The following is a 5342-nucleotide window of genomic DNA, read 5'->3' as shown; positions in this document are numbered from 1 at the left end:
TGGCAAGAAATGCGCTGATTTAGTTAACTTGTCAACTATTACCCAGATGGCATCTTTCTTCCTTGGTGTGAGTGGCAATCCTGTTACAAAATCCATGGTAATTCTATCCCATTTCCATTCTGGTATAGCGATAGGCTGCAATAACCCTGATGGAACTTGATGTTCTGCTTTTACCCGTTGACATGTCAAACATTTTGTTACAAATTCAGCTATATCTCTTTTCATACCCGGCCACCAATAATGCACCCTCAGATCTTGATACATCTTAGTGCTACCTGGATGCATAACATATGGACTATTGTGTGCCTCTATAAGAATACTCTGTTTCAGCTCTCCAATGTTAGGTACACATACTCTGTTACCATAGTACAAGTAACCATCATCACTTATTACATGCTTCTGCTTCTTCCCCTCTTGTACTTGTCTAGTCCATAAAGCTATCTCTGTATCTTCTTTCTGTGCTTCTTTAATTTGTTGTAGTAAGCTAGGTCTAACTTTCAATTCTGCTATGATAGCTCCATCATCTGCTATAGTCAACTGCGCATTCATTGCTCTTAATGCAAAGAAGGATTTCCTGCTGAGTGCATCTGCTACCAAATTAGCTTTGCCTGGGTGATAATCTATAATGCAATCATAATCTTTCAATAACTCCATCCATCTTCTCTGTCTCAGGTTTAGCTCCTTTTGTGTGGGCAAGTATTTCAGGCTTTTATGATCAGTATAGATGTAACATTTCTCACCATATAAGTAATGTCTCCATATCTTTAGTGCAAAAACTATGGCCGCCAACTCCAAATCATGGGTAGGATAGTTCTTCTCATGTGGCTTCAATTGTCTGGAAGCATAGGCAATCACTTTACCTTCTTGCATCAAAACACATCCAAGTCCATTGTGAGAAGCATCACTGTATATCACAAATTCCTTGCCAGAAAGAGGTTGTGTAAGTATAGGTGCTTCGGTGAGCATAGTCTTCAATCTGTCAAAGCTTGCTTGACATTTATCATCCCAAACATACTTAACATTCTTATGTAGTAATTTAGTCAATGGAGCTGCTATAAGTGAAAACCCTTTCACAAACCGTCTATAGTACCCAGCTAGACCCAAGAAACTCCTAACCTCTGCAACATTCTTTGGTGGCTTCCATTCTAGAACAGCTTTAATCTTCTGTGGATCTACTCTGATTCCCTCTGCTGATACAACATGTCCTAAAAATACTATTTCATTGAGCCAAAAATCACATTTACTGAACTTAGCATAAAGTTGCTTTTCCCTCAGAGTCCCCTTACCCTATCAAAGAGTAGATAGAGCGAGGAATGTCACAAACTATACCTTTTTAGATATATCAGGACTAAACAATTTCTTTTATCTGTAAATACCAAGTTTTTAGGTAATGCATGTAACTTTCATCAAGTGATTAAAATAAATGTGAGATTTCTAAACCAAAATTTTCCGGCAGAATTTCCTCTGTTTCATTAGCACTTTAACCTGTAATACTGAACATCACACTTATAATTACACTAACAACTGTCATTTGATATCTTACTATTTTTTATTACATAATCTTTACAACTCACTCTATTAAATATGTACATGCCAAAATATAACTGCACACGACTCAGAGACTCAAAACAACCAGCTATGATGATGGCCTTGATATCTGATGTAGATCTCTGAAAACTTCCGTTGCCCCTATTTTATCTACAACCTGCGTGAGGTAAAAAAACCAACACGCTGAGCTAATGCTCAGTGGGTGATAGCAAGAATAACAGACTAAAACAAACAAGTTCACATATATAGATAATCAAGTAAACCATTACAGGCTAGTAGATGCTAACATGTTAACATTCACCAATAAGTTCACAAAATCAAGTATCAATCGTAATTAAGTTCTTAGCCCTTATAAACACATAGTAGGATCGACTAGGTAGATAAGGAGTTATAACGGTAGGCACAGGGTGCCGAACGGTAGGCTCAGAGGCCAAAACTGTGATAGCAGGGCTTTGTGGCCATGCTTATGAGGTACCAGATATGTAACCTCAAATATAGATCATGTATCGGTAGCAGTACTGCGAACTCTGTATGTTTATATGGCATGCCATACCCTTATACTAACCTCGACTCCTATTACGTTTACCAGGGCCAAGCACTCTTAATTCAATGTATCAATGTAAAATGCATACCATTTGAAGCTATTTGAATTCATTTTCCAAGTTACATATATCATATGCCAAGATTTACAATATGGAAAACTCATGGCAAATAGTGCAAAACTTTATTGACTTAGCATTTTAATGTAGAAAACTACATTCTGCCATATATTGCATCAACTTTTCAAGTAGTTTAGAGTTATAATTTAACTTCAGTTTCTTCATAAGAAATGTACATTTATGTCTTATCTTTCCAACAAGGTATGATTCATGCAATTCTGATCATCCTAACTTAAGTTATGAATTTTTCTTTATAAGCTGCTCAATCAGGTCTTAATCAGTCCAGTCTTAGTACCTGTTTATAGTATCACAAAAATTATCAGATTCATACATTTCCATACAAATTAAAGCTTAAGTGTCTTCTACAAAGTTGTAGGTATACTTCTTAGGATTCATTTGGCACTGGTATTAACAAATTTCACTGAGTACATAATTAGTTATAGTATAATCAATACACACTGTTCCGGATGCACTAACTCTGTATCCAGTTTAGGTTCACTTCAAATTTTCATCATCTTACCTACAGATTCAGAATTTGGTCAATTCATGAAAGTTTTAGATCTTTGTCTCAGCTTTCATTTGGTATATCTTAGGCCTAATTTCAATAAATACACAATAAGTTATAAAGATGTCAACACAAGCTGCCCTGTTACAACCTATTCTGCCAGATTTGCACTTTCAGCTCTCATGTTAAATTTCTTTACTCTAAGCCTTTCAAACATCATTTTAACATTCATATAACATATTTATACAATCAAAGCAACATTTACAGCAAATAAAATCAACCCCTAATTTCACTTATTCATGGCAAAATCAAAGGAAAACAGAAAATCATACAAACACCAAACCTTTCTTGGATTCCTTCTTTCTTTTCCTCTTCTAATCTCTAGCTATCTCCTTTCCCCTTGATGTTCCTTCACCTACACCTAGGTAGATTTATGTCTTAGGAAAGGATTGAATAAACTATAAATTAAAGCTCTATAATTCAAATCCATGCATGAAGAAATGAGAAGATGTTATTTCCTACACATTTCTAAGCTTACCTTTGATTTTCAAGCTTGGTGTAAATGGAACCCTAAACTTTTCTTCTTCAATCCCTTCAATATATGGCTCTTCCTTTAGATCTAGGTCTTAGGATGAATTTTGGTTAAAGAAAGAAATTGATTTGGTGAGGTTTTGGCTTGGCTTTGATGGAAGGATGACAAAACAAATATTTGGTCTTCTATGGTGTGAGCTACGGCAAAGTGAAATGGAGAAGATGACAATCCTTTTTTTTTTCCTTTAATTTGCTTTTTCATTTCCTCTTTCCTTAGCTAGATGACACATGGAAAGTAAAATTTGACTTTTATGTTTTAACTTTCCATATTTATACTTTAACCCACTAAACTCTTTACCATGTTTCAATTTAGTTTTTTACACTTTCAATAATCATAGATTGACCTACTAAAATATGCTTTTAGCCTTTAGAAGTCCTTTTTACTTAAGCTACCATGACAGATTTAAAACAAACACCTCAAGCAAGCACGTCGGGAAACCCTAAGCACCTCCCGAAAGTGACTCGTTCCCGACTCGCTAATCACACTGTCTACTTTATTTCTGAATATGTCCGTTTCTTTATTTGAGTTTTCTATAATTCAGTTATTAGCAGATTAGAGTTATGCTAGTACCTCCCCTAAGGCCACTTACTCTAGTAGTGAAATAGCCTAGCCCTACCTAGTGATGTCACTGCTCTAGCTATGTGTTTGAGGATGTTACATTCTATTTGACCAGTTTGTTGGGACAAACAGTTTTCTGGTTGGGTCTCTTCAGCAACTTGTTCTTGTACTTGCCAACTTTCATCATCATCCCATACATCTTGAAGCTCTTCCTCTCTTCTTAACATGGTTGCATTCAATGATTTGTTCAGTTGATCTTGTTACTGTTGGATACTTTGTAAAGTCTTCATAATCTCATCAAGATTGGAACTTTGAGGTTCTAGTTGGGCTTGATATCTTTGATAATCCTAGTAGTTGTTAGCCTCTGCATAACTGAAGTCTGGATAGTCTCTCCAACCTGGACTGTATGTGTTATAGTATGGATCATGTCTTGACTGTTCATAGAATCCTTCAAATGTAAGTGCTTGTTGGGCCATTTGATCCACTTCGTGTTGGAGATGTTGCAAAGCCTTTAATTTCTCATAAAGATCAGTATTGAAACCTTGAGGTATTGGTTGGGCTTGTTCAGCTTGGCCTATAACAAAAATTCTCACAGCAGAGATTAGTTTAGAAAGTTGAGAATACCGAACAGATGTACTTACCTCAGCTATGATTCAGATTTATGATGGTGACTGTGCCTTTGGTGAATTTCTTTTTTTTTCTTTATGTTCAGATCTGGTCCTAAAAGAAAAACAAATGAGTTAAATCAATTCCCCAGCAACGGCGCCAATTTTTGACTCACGGTTGTCGAAACCGGTCAAAAATAACCTTCTTGGTTATCAACAATTTACAACTGCAGATAGTGGTGAAGGATCGAATCCATAGAGAATTGATTACCTATTTATTTTTCTTAACAAGACCAATAAAATAAACTGAAATAATGAAATAAACAAAAAAGGAGATAAACTGAAAGCGGAATAAAAATAAATTGCAGTAAAAGTAAAATGGGGGGTTTGAAATTGATTTGATTAACAAACTACTAAAAGCAATTAAAATAAGCGAATAATAAAATAAAAGAGAAATAAATAATAAGAAAGCTCTAGTTGAAGTATTGGATCCACTTTAGTCGTTGGGATTAATCACAGACACTTTGTTCTTTTGGGTTGATTCAATAGATTAGTTTATGGAGATGGAAGACGCTTCTCACCACCATTATCTCTCCTTATGATTAAACCAATTAGGGAACGTCCTCTAATTAATTACTAATCAACAAATTGCCAAGGAACATTCTTGGGCCTTAGGCATCAAAACAATTGTCAATTGCATTAAGAAATAGAGAGATCCAATCCTAGCTACCCAAACGTATGAAGATAACGCTAGATCATGCAATTTCCTTGGATTTTATCCCAAGTGTTCTCATGTAAGAATAACTCAAGCAATTACGGACTTAAATTATTCAAACTAACAAATAATTATTTTGCAATAAAAAAACAACGTAGAT

General features: G+C 35.2%; 1 long non-coding RNA gene across 1 annotated transcript; it reads right to left on the bottom strand.

The window, feature by feature from the left end:
- Nucleotides 1–1380: 1380 nt before the first annotated feature.
- Nucleotides 1381–3117, bottom strand: LOC122722602. The gene is made up of 2 exons (XR_006349523.1): nucleotides 3056–3117; nucleotides 1381–1705 (listed from the first exon to the last, which is right to left on the bottom strand). It is a non-coding gene; the product is annotated as an uncharacterized LOC122722602 (long non-coding RNA).
- Nucleotides 3118–5342: the final 2225 nt, after the last annotated feature.

Source organism: Manihot esculenta, chromosome 2 (assembly GCF_001659605.2).
Source record: "Manihot esculenta cultivar AM560-2 chromosome 2, M.esculenta_v8, whole genome shotgun sequence".
Taxonomy (NCBI): Eukaryota; Viridiplantae; Streptophyta; class Magnoliopsida; order Malpighiales; family Euphorbiaceae; genus Manihot; species Manihot esculenta.
This window is presented reverse-complemented; position numbering and strand designations above follow the sequence as displayed.